We start from the raw sequence: 13,566 nt of genomic DNA, 5'->3' as shown, positions 1-13,566 counted from the left end.
CAAGGGTGCCGGCAGTGTGGGTGTCACATTGATGTCCTTATTGCACGGGTGCCGACGGTGTCCTTATTGCAGGGTGCTGGCATTGTCAGCAGTGTGGGTGTCCCAATGGTGTCCTCATTGCAGGGGTTTCAATGGTGTCGGCAGTGCGGGTGACCTCAGTGCAGGGGTGCTGATGGTGTCTTTATTGCTGGGGTGCTGGCAGTGTCGACAGTGTGCGTGACCCAGTGGTGTCCTCAGTGCAGGAGTACCGATGATGTCGGCAGTGTGGGTGTCTCAGTGGTGTTCTCAGCGCAGGGGTGCCGATGGTGTCCTCATTGCAGGGGTGCTGGCAGTGTCGGCAGTGCGAGTGTCCCAGTGGTGTCCTCAGTGCAGGGGTTCTGACTGTGTCCTCATTGCATGGGTGCAGGCAGTGCAATTGTCCCAGTGGTGTCCTCATTGCAGGGGTGCTGGCAGTGTGTGTGTGTGTCCCAGTGATGTCCTCAGTGCAAGGGTGCCGATGGTGTCCTCATTGCAAGAGTGTTGACAGTGTGGGTGTCCCAGTGGTGTCCTCAGTGCAGGGGTGCCGATGGTGTCTTCATTGCAGGGGTACCGGCAGTGTCGGCAGTGCGGGTGTCTCAGTGGTGCCCAGTGGCTAGGGGTGTCGGTGGTGTCTGCAAATGGGGGTGATAGCAGCGGGGAGTTGCAGGCAGTGATCGCAGTGCGACCGTCGGTGTTCTCCTTCAGCCAATCAGCAGTCAGCCCATTGAATTAAATAGGACTGACGCCCAAGACAAAACCTGCGAGATCTGATAATGGGATCTTAAGGTTTTGCCTCGGATAGCGATCCGGGGAAGGCACGGAGGGTCTAGCTCTGGTCACTAGAATAGTCTCTGCCTTGTGAGATGGGCCTGGTAGGTTTTGAAGTTGTTTATTGCTTTTTGACATAGGTGGTAATTCCAAGTTGATCGCAGCAGGAACTTTGTTAGCAGTTGGGCAAAACCATGTGCACTGCAGGGGGGGCAGATATAACATTTGCAGAGAGAGTTAAGGGGGGTACTCACGGGAGAGATGTGTGCTGAACGATCTTAACACAGACCGCTCAGCACACATCTCTCACCCCGCTCAGCACAGCGCGATGTGCTGAACGAGGGGGAAAGCCGACGGGGGGCCGCTCACTTCACACAACGGTGAAGCAAGCGACCCGCTAGATTGAGCCTGCATGTAGCTCAATCTAGCATCGGCGATAGCGATGCGCGGGGCCGCGCATCGCTATCGCTGGAGGGCATACACACGGCAGATCCGTGCTTAAAATCTAAGCAATCTAGCAAGATTGCTTAGATTTTAAGCACGGATCTCTCCATGTGTACCCCCCTTTAGATTTGGGTGTGGTGAGTTCAATCTGCAATCTAAATTGCAGTGTAAACATAAAGCAGCCAGTATTTACCCTGCACAGAAACAAAATAACCCACCCAAATCTAACTTTCTTTACACATGTTATCATACCTCCCAACATGACCCTCTCCAGGAGGGACAGAATGCTCTGCTTCTGGACTTCCTTCTTACTGAATGACACCTGTAGTGAACCACCTTTCTTATCCATTACCTGTTCAACACAGGTGCCGACAATCATAAATTAAGAGAAAAATCCAGAAGCAGAGCATTGTGTCCCTCCTGGAGAGGGTCATGTTGGGAGGTATGTGTTATATCTGCCCCCCCCCCTGCAGTGCACATGGTTTTGCCCAACTGCTAAAAAAATGTCCTGCTGCAATCAATTTGGAATTACCCCCATAATTTTTTTGACAAATTTAAACTTTTGTCATGACGATTTTTACTTTGCATTGTTGGTAGAAGAGTCAGGCAGTTTGCTTACTTGCTTGAGGGTCTTAGTCAAATACATATTTGACCTTTAATTGCAAAGTATTAATTTGATGTTCATGTGTGCTATTTATTATTTGTTGCATTCTCCCTTTCTTGTTGCCAATTAGAATTCTTGCTTTCTTCCTGTTTATGCAAAGTATATTTTTGGATGTAAAATCAGAAAAGCATGCTGCAAACTTGTGTGATCTGACCTGAAAGTTGTCATGCAGCCATTGGATATCATGATTTATAGTGTCTGATTCTTTAGCGTCCTAAAACTGCTCAGGATATTGATATTTAAAATTGATATTTATTTTTCCAGAAATATCAAGTCAAGGCCACTATATATATTTATTATTTTATTATAAAATGATATTGCATAAGAACTGAAATCAACGCATAAACTTTGACAGTCTAGGTGAATGTAGCCGTAATCTGATATTATGTATGACGATAGCAGTGCTTGATACTGGATAACTAACTACACATGTTTTCATTTATCTGAATGTTACCTCATGAGTTCACACTGTCATACCTCCCAACATGACCCTCTCCAGGAGGGACACAATGCTCTGCTCCTGGACTTCCCACCTAATGTATGATTGTCATCACCTGTGGTGAAACACCTTTCTTATATATTAACCTGTTCCAAACAGGTGATGGCAATCATAAATTAAGAGAAAAGTCCAGGAGCAGAGCATTCTGTCCCTCCTGGAGGGGGTCATGTTGGGAGGTATGCACTGTTTATGTTGTCATAGTGACTTGTGCAGTCCACAGTCTTTCTCTGTTCTCAGTGCAAATTACACGCCTTGCCTAGTAGCATTTATCAGTGCATCCCCTTTTCATTGACTTGTATAATCACAGAATAACATGAGGTTTATATATATTGAGACCAGTGTCAAAGATGCAGGGGTTTTTGTATATCTTGGTATGCATATATGTTGTGCTGATTATTATTGTATTAAACTCTAAAATGTTTACGAGCATTACCCTTTTACACTACTACTTAACAATTACATTTTTATACATGACGTAAATGCAGCTCCCATTTGCCTGCACATTAGCTCACAGGGTAACAGATATGTGATGATGGTATTCAGCGACATTCATGGTATAATGTACATAACTGGATGCCAACCACAACTTTACATTGGGACTAGATTGACATTTTTTACTCCCCTAGGCCATTGATAATGTGTGCCCTCTGATAATTGGCATCTTACGAGAGGAGGGGGCCTAAGTGCAGTCTCTTTAGGCAGCCCCTACTTGCACCGATGGATGCGCAGTGCAAGAGCTTGAAAATGGCACCAGTGCAATTTCCCAGTAATCTCTCCACTCTGCATGTGTTACGACTGAGGAATCTTCTTTACGAGGAGACTTCAGAGATCTTCTGGACATGACCCTGCACAGCCCAGGTTAAAATTCATAGAACTCACCACCAGGTCTTCTATCCAATAATAGCCGCTTTTCTATAAGGTGTGCTGTGCTTACCGGTACTGGGATGCCACCAGGACTTACGCCACTTGTGGTAGTACGAGCTTAACCCTGGTTGACCTGAATCACTGCCAGCGGGAAGGAAGACTCAAAAGAGGAGAGGAGTAGTACAAAGATAAAAGACAAGAGAAAGAGAATGACACTACAGGGCCAGGGAAAATTGGAAGAGCCAAAGATACTGTATAAAGGCAGGAGTGTCCTAGACAGGGACAAGGCTGTAGTAATAAGAACTAGAGTGTATAGAGAGAATGAGGGCACAAAAGACACTGAAGACTCTGAACCCATAGGTGGAGCTACTGGTAGTAGGGGTGGGTTGGGTATGATATGCCGGCTGCCGGGATCCCGGCGGTCAGCAAACTGACACCGGGATCCCGCCAGCAGAATGCCGATGGGGGCGGGAGAGTGCATCAAAGCCCCTTGTGGGTTTGTTGCGCTCACCATGCAGCGTGCTTGGTGACTCGCTGCACTCGCCACAGGTTCTATTCCCTCTCTATGGGTGTCATGGACACCCACGTGTGGGAATAGATCCTGTAGGTCAGCATTCCAAGTCAAAAGAGGCAGTATTATGAAACTACAAAGAAAAAGGAGGACTCTGGTGTTGGGGCACTCAAACATATACAGTTGTGCTCATAAGTTTACATACCCTAGCAGAATTTGTGATTTTCTGGCCATTTGTCAGAGAATATCAATGATAATTCACAAACTTTTCTTTCACTCATGGTTAGTGGTTGGGTGAAGCCATTTATTGTCAAACAACTGTGTTTACTCTTTTTAAATCATAATGATAACAGAAACTACCCAAATGACCCTGATCAAAAGTTTACATACCCTGGAGATTTTGGCCTGATAACATGCACACAAGTTGACACAAACGGGTTTGAATGGCTACTAATGGTAACCGTCCTCACCTGTGATCTGTTTGCTTGTAATCAGTGTGTGTGTATAAAAGGTCAGTGAGTTTCTGGACTCCTGAAAGACCCTTGCATCTTTCATCCAGTGCTGCACTGACGTGTCTGGATTCTGAGTCATGGGGAAAGCAAAAGAATTGTCAAAGGATCTGTGGGAAAAGGTAATTGAACTGTATAAAACAGGAAAGGGATATTAAAAGATATCCAAGCAATTGAGAATGCCAATCAGCAGTGTTCAAACTCTAATTAAGAAGTAGAAAATGAGGGATTCTGTGGAAACCAAATCACGGTCAGGTAGACCAACAAAAATTTCACCCACAACTGCCAGGAAAATTGTTCGGTATGCAAAGAAAAATCCACAAATGACTTCAGCTGAAATACAGAACTCTCTGAAAAAAGTGGTGTGGTTGTTTCAAGATGCACAATAAGGAGGCATTTGAAGAAAAATGGGCTGCATGGTCGAGTCGCCAGAAGAAAGCCATTACTACGCAAATGTCACAAAGCATCCACTTACAATACTCCAAACAGCACAGAGACAAGCCTCAAAACTTCTGGAATAAAGTCATTTGGAGTGATGAGACCAAAATTGAACTTTTTGGCCACAACCATAAACGTTACATTTGGAGAGGAGTCAACAAGGCCTATGATGAAAGGTACACCATTCCTACTGTGAAACACAGAGGTGGATCACTGATGTTTTGGGGATGCATGAGCTACAAAGGCACTGGAAACTTGGTCAAAATTGATGGCAAGATGAATGCAGCATGTTATCAGAAAATACTGGAGGAAAATTTGCACTCATCAGCCCCGAAGCTGCGCATGGGACGTACTTGGACGTTCCAACATGACAATGATCCAAAACACAAGGCCAAGTCGACCTGTCATTGGCTACAGCAGAATAAAGTGAAGGTTCTGGAGTGGCCATCTCAGTCTCCTGACCTCAATATCATTGAGCCACTCTGGGGAGATCTCAAACGTGCAGTTCATGCAAGACAGCCCAAGAATTTACAGGAACTGGAGGCCAAGAAGAATGGGCAGCTTTACCATCTGAGAAAATAAAGAGCCTCTTCCACAACTACCACAAAAGACTTCAAGCTGTCATTGATGTTAAAGGGGACAATACACGGTATTAAGAACAGCGGTATGTAAACTTTTGATCAGGGTCATTTGGGTAGTTTCTGTTGTCATTATGAATTAAAAAGAGTAAACACAGTTGTTTGATAATAAATGGCTTCACCCAACCACTAACCATGAGTGAAAGAAAAGTTTGTGAGTTATCATTCATATTCTCTGAAAATGGCCAGAAAATCACAAATTCTGCTAGGTTATGTAAACTTAAAGGTCCACCAATGCGCTATTGACAAATGTTCACATATATATCCAGATATCTTACATTAAAGATATATTTAACATGCGCAATGATTTTCTGTTCCAAATTTCCTCCAAAGATACCGGGGGAATGATGCGGATAAGGAACCACTCCTCCTAAATACCCTCCCCAATCACCCTCCCCAATCAGGGTATTTAGGAGGAGTATTTCCAGTCAGCCACCATGCCTCTAATGAAGGACTGAGGTCCGAAAAGCTTCAGGCGTGGTGACTGTTGTATTTGAGGACGATTTCTGGCCAATGCAGCTTCCTGTTACCGGTGGTTCGGTGTTTCCGGAGCTCTGATCTGCTTCTTCCTATAAGATCTGGGAGGGTAACTGTACGGATGCCTGGTCTGATGTCCTAACCCACAATAGTGGTTACATGCTCTTTTATTCTGTTGTTTGTGAGTGCATATCATTAATTTACTAATTTTAATCTAATGTCTGGCTGTACTTGCACTATGTCCATTTGTTTCTGGGATATTTGAAGGTGATATCTACTTCCATTGTGAGGAAATACATCTAAAGACACAATGAAAATTCCGATTTGTGGTTCCTTATCCGCATCATTCCCTCGGTATCTTTGGAGGAAATTTGGAACAGAAAATCATTCTGCATGTTGGATATATCTTTAATGTAAGATGTCTGGATATATATGTGAACATTTGTCAATAGCGCATTGTGGACCTTTATTTTTTTTTGTCTGAGTATTTTGGGACTAGTGAAGAGTCTCCTATAGGTTTACTAAAGCTGCTGTTAACTGTTGGCGTTGTATGCAAATAATATTCTTATATGTAAACTTATGAGCACAACTGTAATTAAAGATTATTAAAATAAAACATTTATTGGTATGCGTTATAATATAGTACCAACCATCTTGTTAGGCCAGTCGGTAATGATATATAAACACTTATGCTAAAGTGAAAATTTGTAAAGTTAAAATTGCATGTATGTAACAGCCAGTGTTTCAGCGTTACAATGGTTTTGGATAGGTAACTATCCTGCAAATCATTGTTACTGGCTTTATTGATAATGCAGAAAACTGTGAAATTAGTGGAGGATAAGTCAATTAAATAAACATACTGATGATGCGATATCACAATCCAGTGAATTGAGGGTGTTGAGACCCTTGTAATCATTCTGGGTTGTAGGTTAAATGAACCAATAGAATGGATCTCCATAGGTACAGAAATCCTGGTAAGGCCGCCAAAGATCCTATTGTGTGCTAACACATGGTAGTAGAAGTGTCCTGCATGTGTCCCAATGATATGGAAGAGGACCAATAAAGGAAAAACCAGATGCTTGACACTTGTAGATCTCAGGACCAAGCTGCTTCTCCCATAGGCAGCTTTACGTGGCTTTTTCACGAGTTAGTAGTATCAAGCTTCTTTTTGAGTTAATCCCTGAAGGAAAAGCTGCAAATATGGGTGGTCATTCCGAGTTGTTTGCTCGCTAGCTACTTTTAGCAGCAATGCAAACGCAAAGCCACCGCCCTCTGGGAGTGTATCTTAGCATAGCAGAATTGCTAACGAAAGATTAGCAATTCTGCTATTAAGTATTTCCTTGCAGTTTCTGAGTAGCTCCAGACCTACTCCTAGATTGCGATCACCTCAGTCCGTTTAGTTCCTGGTTTGACGTCACAAACACGCCCAGTGTCCGGCCAGCCACTCCCCCGTTTCTCCAGCCACTCCTGCGTTTTCTGCTGGCACGCCTGCGTTTTTTAGCACACTCCTGAAAAACGCTCAGTTACCACCCAGAAACACCCACTTCCTGTCAATCATTCTCCGATCAACAGAGCGACTGAAAAGCTTTGTTCGCCCGTGAGTAAAATAGCATCGTTTTGTGTAAAATTGCTTAGCGCGTGCGCCCTGCGGTGCATATGCATGGGCAGAACTGCTGGATTTTAGCCTATTAGCAATTCTGCTAAAAATAGCAGCGAGCGAACAACTCGGAATGACCACCCTTGTTTACAAAGACATTTTGTGATCAATGTGTACAATATAAAATATGCATCACAATATTAGATGGCACTACTGTCTTTGTAAAATCAAGTCCGCTGAGCAATAACATAGAGTACATCTACGCGTGCGAAGTAGTGGACAAATGCTCGTCACTAATAAATCTGTACTTCATGTAAGTCAGTAACAATGGATGGGGGAATAATTTTACGTAATTATAGTTGCAGCAGAGAGCAACATCTGCATGATGTGCTGTTTGTCATTCAAATAGAGTTAAGGCAATGCAGTTACAATTCCTCTAAATCAGGCATGTCCAACCTGTGGCTCTCCAGATGTTGTGAAACTACACATTCCAGCATGCCCTGCCACAGTTTTAGCATTCCCTAATAGCAAAACTGTGGCAAAGCATGATGGGACTTGTAGTTTTACAACAGCTGGAGAGCCACAGGTTGGCCAGGACCAGGGCCCGTGCTAGGGTGTTCGGCGCCCTCCCATATTTGACAAAGGGTCAGCACGGGCCTTTGGCGCATGCCAGGAAAAGGGGTGTGGTCTCACAAGTAAGGGGCATGACCACACAATAGTAACCCCATTTAAATTTACCCCACACAGTAGCACAATCTTATTCATCTTATACGTAATGCCCCACCCGTAGTAGTAGCATCCTTATATGTAATGCACCCCAATAGTAGTAGTAGTAGTAGCAGCATCCTTATATATAATGCCCCCCAGTAGTAGTAGCATCCTTATACATAATGCCACACCAGTAGTAGTAGCAGCCTTATACATAATGCACCCACAGTAGTAGTTGCATCCTTATACGTAGTGCACCCCCAGTAGTAGAAGCGTCCTTATACGTAGTGCACCCCCAGTAGTAGTAGCGTCCTTATATGTAGTGCACCCCCAGAAGTAGCAGCATCCTTATACGTAATGAACCCCCAGTAGTAGTAGCGTCCTTATATGTAGTGCACCCCCAGTAGTAGCAGCATCCTTATACGTAATGAACCCCCAGTAGTAGTAGCGTCCTTATATGTTGTGCACCCTCAGTAGTGGTAGCATCCTTATACGTAATGCCCTCCCCTAGTAGTAGTAGCATCGTTATACGTAATGCTGCCCCAGTAATAGTAGCGTCATTATACGTAATGCCCCCTCCCCCAGTAGTAGCGTCCTTATACGTAATGCCCCCGCAGTAGTAGTAGCATACTTACATGTAATGCCCCCGCCCCAGTAGTAGCAGCATCATTATACGTAATGCTCCCCCCCCAAGTAGTAGTAGCGTCCTTACATGTAATGGCCCCCCCAGCAGTAGCATTGTTATACGTAATGCCCCTCCTGTAGTAGTAGCGTGTACTTACATGTAATGGCCCCCCGTATGTAGCGTCATTATACATAATGCCCTCCCCTCAAGTAGTAGTACCGTCCTTTCATGTAATGGCCCCCCAGTAGTAGCATCGTTATACGTAATGCCCCCCAGTAATAGTAGTGTACTTACATGTAATGCCCCCCCAGTAGTAGCGTCGTTATACTTAATGCCCCCCCCCCCCAAGATGTAGTACCATCCTTACATGTAATGGCCCCCCCAGTAGTAGCGTCCATAATGCGTGCGCACACAAACATACCTCACACACACAATTCACACATATATACACACATACACACCCACCATACACACACACACTATACACACACGCACCCACCATACACACACACATACATTTCTTTCTCACCCTCCACTTACCTAAGTCAGGCTGGCTGCCACTGTAATTGCTGTCCCTCTCTCAGCAGCCTGGTCCGTGTAGCTCCGCCCCTTCTGTCCCATTTAGCTCCACCCCTTTCACCCAGTGTAGCTCCGCCCCCTCTTCTTATCCATACAGCTGCTGTCACACAGGTGAGGGGAGGGGAGTGGGCTTTTCATGCTGCCAGCGCCGCTGCCTGTCACACAGTGACAGGCACAGAAGCTGGCAGCAGTAGCAGGGGGGACAGGACGGCGCAGCAGCAGGGAAGGGATGCAGAGCAGGGGGAGCGCCTCTCCATCCCAGCGCCTCCCTGCACTTCATCTCTTTGCTGAGCGGGTAGCGCCGGGCCTGGCCAGGGCTGCTCTAAAGCGTAGGTCTTCAACCTGCGGGGCCCTCCAGCTGCTGTGGAACTACATATCTCAGCATGCCCTGCCTCAGTTTTAGCATGCCTTAATAGCAAAACTGTGACAGGGCATGCTGGGATGTGTAGTTCCACAGCAGCTGGAGGGCCGCAGGTTAAGACCCATGCTTTAAAGCATATAAAGCAGTTATTATAGTTTGCTTCAATGCATAATAGCAGATCAAGGTTGCTGTAGGCTGATGTAATAAAATTGTAGGTTATATAACTTTCACGGGCTAAAGAAACTGTGAAAGTAACTTCATGTAGTACATTTTTATGGGACACATTCATAACAACCAATGGTAATTTGCTGTTATTCATCTGATTTACAGTATTCTAGACTGATAAAGAAAACACTTGGCTGGTGTCTGTGCAGTGAAATGTCTGTCTAATTTTTTCCAGTCTCATATCCGAAACAACACTCAAACTGAACCACAACTGCTCTGTCTACTATTTCCATTATCTATTTTCTATCTTGTTAACAAACAGTGCATTATATGAATTGCTGGTGAGGTCATTCCCTTTCCAGTCACTCACTGAGCAATGCCGGTAAAACATTTTTTACTTCAAATAAACAGACAAATATGGAAATAATATTATTCCCTTGATAAGGTTAATAATAAAGCTAGCAAAATATAATTATATATGACATTCATTTTATAACATATGTATTTTTTTGTACATGGGAAATTGGTATTATTGCATGATTTAATGTATTGCACAATATTGTTTCTCTACGTGGCATTTACTTTGCAAAGATTTAGAATTATACATATAAAATCTAAAAGACCCATTATTTTTTCTAATTACACACCCTACCTATGTACAACCACTGGATGACTATACTCTATGGGCCTGATATTTTTTTTTTTAGTAGCTGATTATCAGCGTCACTTGCATATTTTTCACAAAGCCGCTGGATACACATTCGCAGCTGTCAATACATTTTCGTTCATCTCTAAATCAGGCCCTATAATAGAGTATAACCAGCAACACCTGTAACAATGAGGGATACCTTTGTCCTTATGGTTATTTATGTGGAATAAAGGAACGCTGCATACTTGCACTGCCTCTTTATCAAGCACAGGGGCGGATTTGGAACAAAAAGCGGCCCTGGAAAAATGTGTACTAGTGGCCCCACATGGGCAGCACCATGGCAACAGCACCCCCCACCCCCCTACCCCAACACTTTCCAAATAGTGGGCATGTCCAACATCAAGGGGGAAGTTACAAAGAAATTAAACTAAATATTATGAGCACATTATATGATACACCATCAGAATTTAGGAAACTATATCATTCTTTAGAAACATATATTTTCTTGCTTATTACATTAACCGTATCCCAATCACGATTCACTCAATCTTATATGTCAGCAAAGCAGGCAGACAGAGCATACACTAGATCAGTGATTTTCAACCTTTTTGACTCGCGGCACACCTAACAAGACTTTAAAATTCCCAAGGCAGGCTGTCTCCCACTGGGGAAAAAAAAAACCCATACACACTGGCCCCACAGATATCAAGCACGGTGGCCCCCACAGTTAACAAACACATTGGCCCTCACAGTTATTAAACACATTGGCCCCCACTATTATCAAATACATTGGCCCCCACAGATGTAAATCAAACTCATTGCCCCCCCTCCCCTGTAATAGTACACACTGCCCCCACTGTAATGGCAACCTGCAGTCCTGTTTATTCTTGGTCCGCAGGCAGCAGAACACACCAGTAGGCGGGCGGGAATGTGGTGTGGTGTGGCGTGCGTGACCTATGTGTCACAGCACGTCACCATAGGTCACGGCCAAGTCGCGGAAGAGCTGAATACGCTGCCTGAGCCCAACGGCAGACGGACCTAGGTATCTCTGGGAGGACGAGGGCGTCAGCGGAGCACTGTCGCTGTCAGCGGGCGGGCAGTGTAGCACTGTGTAAGACATGTCTGGTGGGTGGCGGTCGGCGGGCTGCGGCACACCTGACAACCGCTGGCGGCACACTAGTGTGCCGCAGCACAGCGGTTGAAAAACGCTGCACTAGATTATCTGCAATCACAGGCTAAGTGGCAAAGTAATTTTCATATATGCAAATTATTTTGCATCTTATTCATTATATCTATTAAATGGACCACATGTCCTCAAACAAAACAGGCCCCACAGGTGCGTCGGCCCACCGGGAATCTTCCCTGTAGACCCTATGGCCAATCTGCCTCTGATCAAGCATATACAGTATGCTTACATTGGAATTGTACAAGTTGGAAGCTATTTGCTCTGAAAAGATTACTATTGACAGGACCCCGTCCCAGAGTAATTTGCCTAAAAGTGGAACGAGAAAACTAAATAAGATACTGTACACTACTTTTGTAACTATTTGGATATCTGTCTAAATGATTTTCTGGTATGAGGTATATAGGCATTACCCACCATAGGATAATTACATCCATTGTCTGGTAACATACTTTCCATTGAGGTTATGAAGTGACAAAATGTTAAATGGCCTACTATAAAAAAACATAACCGCAAATGAATTGGATAGAGACCCATAACTGCTGCATGCTTTGTATGTTATGTTGAAATGCATCAGACATTCCATAGTGCACTGGTGCCAGCTATAATGATTTACTGGAAGGCATATCAAATTAAGGGCAGCATTAATTACATTTATATTAATTTGTCCCAGTGATTCTGGATCTATTACGCAATAATCATTGGCATTTACAATAGCAATTATATGCAGAAGTTACTAGTCAGGAACATGTGACATCTTTCTCTGTCTCTGTCTATCTGTCTGTCTGTCTGTCTCCCTCTCTTAAAATAAAACATGTAAATTCCATAAAACAACTGGGGAACATCTGATTGGTATAATAAGCCAAGAAATCAGTGACATACGTGGTCATTCCGAGTTGTTTGCTCACTGACGATTTTCGCAGTGCAGCGATTAAGTAAAATAACTGCAAAAATGCACATGTGCATGGTACGCAGTGCGCATGCGCTAAGTACTTTCACACAAAACTTTGTAGATTTACACAAGGTCGAGCGACGTTTTTTCATCGCTCGAGTGATCGTAGTGTGATTGACAGGAAGTGGGTGATTCTGGGCGGAAACTGCCCGTTTTCAGGGAGTGTGCTAAAAAACGCAGGCGTGCCATTAAAAACGCAGGAGTGGCTGGAGAAACGGGGGAGTGGCTGGCCGAACGCAGGGCGTGTTTGTGACGTCAAACTAGGAACTAAACGGACTGAGGTGATCGCAGTCTAGGAGTAGGTCTGGAGCTACTCAGAAACTGCAGCAAATAATTTATTAGCAGTTCTGCTACTCTTTCGTTCGCTATTCTGCTAAGCTAAGATACACTCCCAGAGGGCGGCGGCCTAGCGTTTGCAATGCTGCTAAAAGCAGCTAGCGAGCGAACAACTCGGAATGAGGGCCATAGTCAATTAGTTCTGAGAACCCTTGATTAAGTGCATACTGTAGAAGTCACATTTCAGGATAGATATAGAGCAATTGACACTCTAATATGGACTCTTTAATGTTGCCACATTCTCATTTTGATTTGGCAAAGCATTGGTAGCACATTATTTAAGGCAAATATGTTATCTGCTTGTTTCTATTTCTAGTTTTATATTATAGTGTACAGGTCTTTCTTAAAACCAATGGAACACTTTCATCCAGCATTCAGAGTCTTTGTTGAAAGATGTATGTGAATTGCCTGGACAATAAACTCTATTTTGGGTTACTAAAAGTTTTATACTGTAGTCAATGAGGTGACATGACATTGAAGTGTAAAAATGAGGTATTCCCCCCCCCCCCCCCCCCCCATTATCATTCAAGGGTCAAAAGAAATTCCCAAGGACTTCAGAGAGAGTTTCTAATACTTGTGAG

This window comes from Pseudophryne corroboree, chromosome 4, assembly GCF_028390025.1.
Source record: "Pseudophryne corroboree isolate aPseCor3 chromosome 4, aPseCor3.hap2, whole genome shotgun sequence".
Lineage (NCBI taxonomy): Eukaryota > Metazoa > Chordata > Amphibia > Anura > Myobatrachidae > Pseudophryne > Pseudophryne corroboree.
This window is presented reverse-complemented; position numbering follows the sequence as displayed.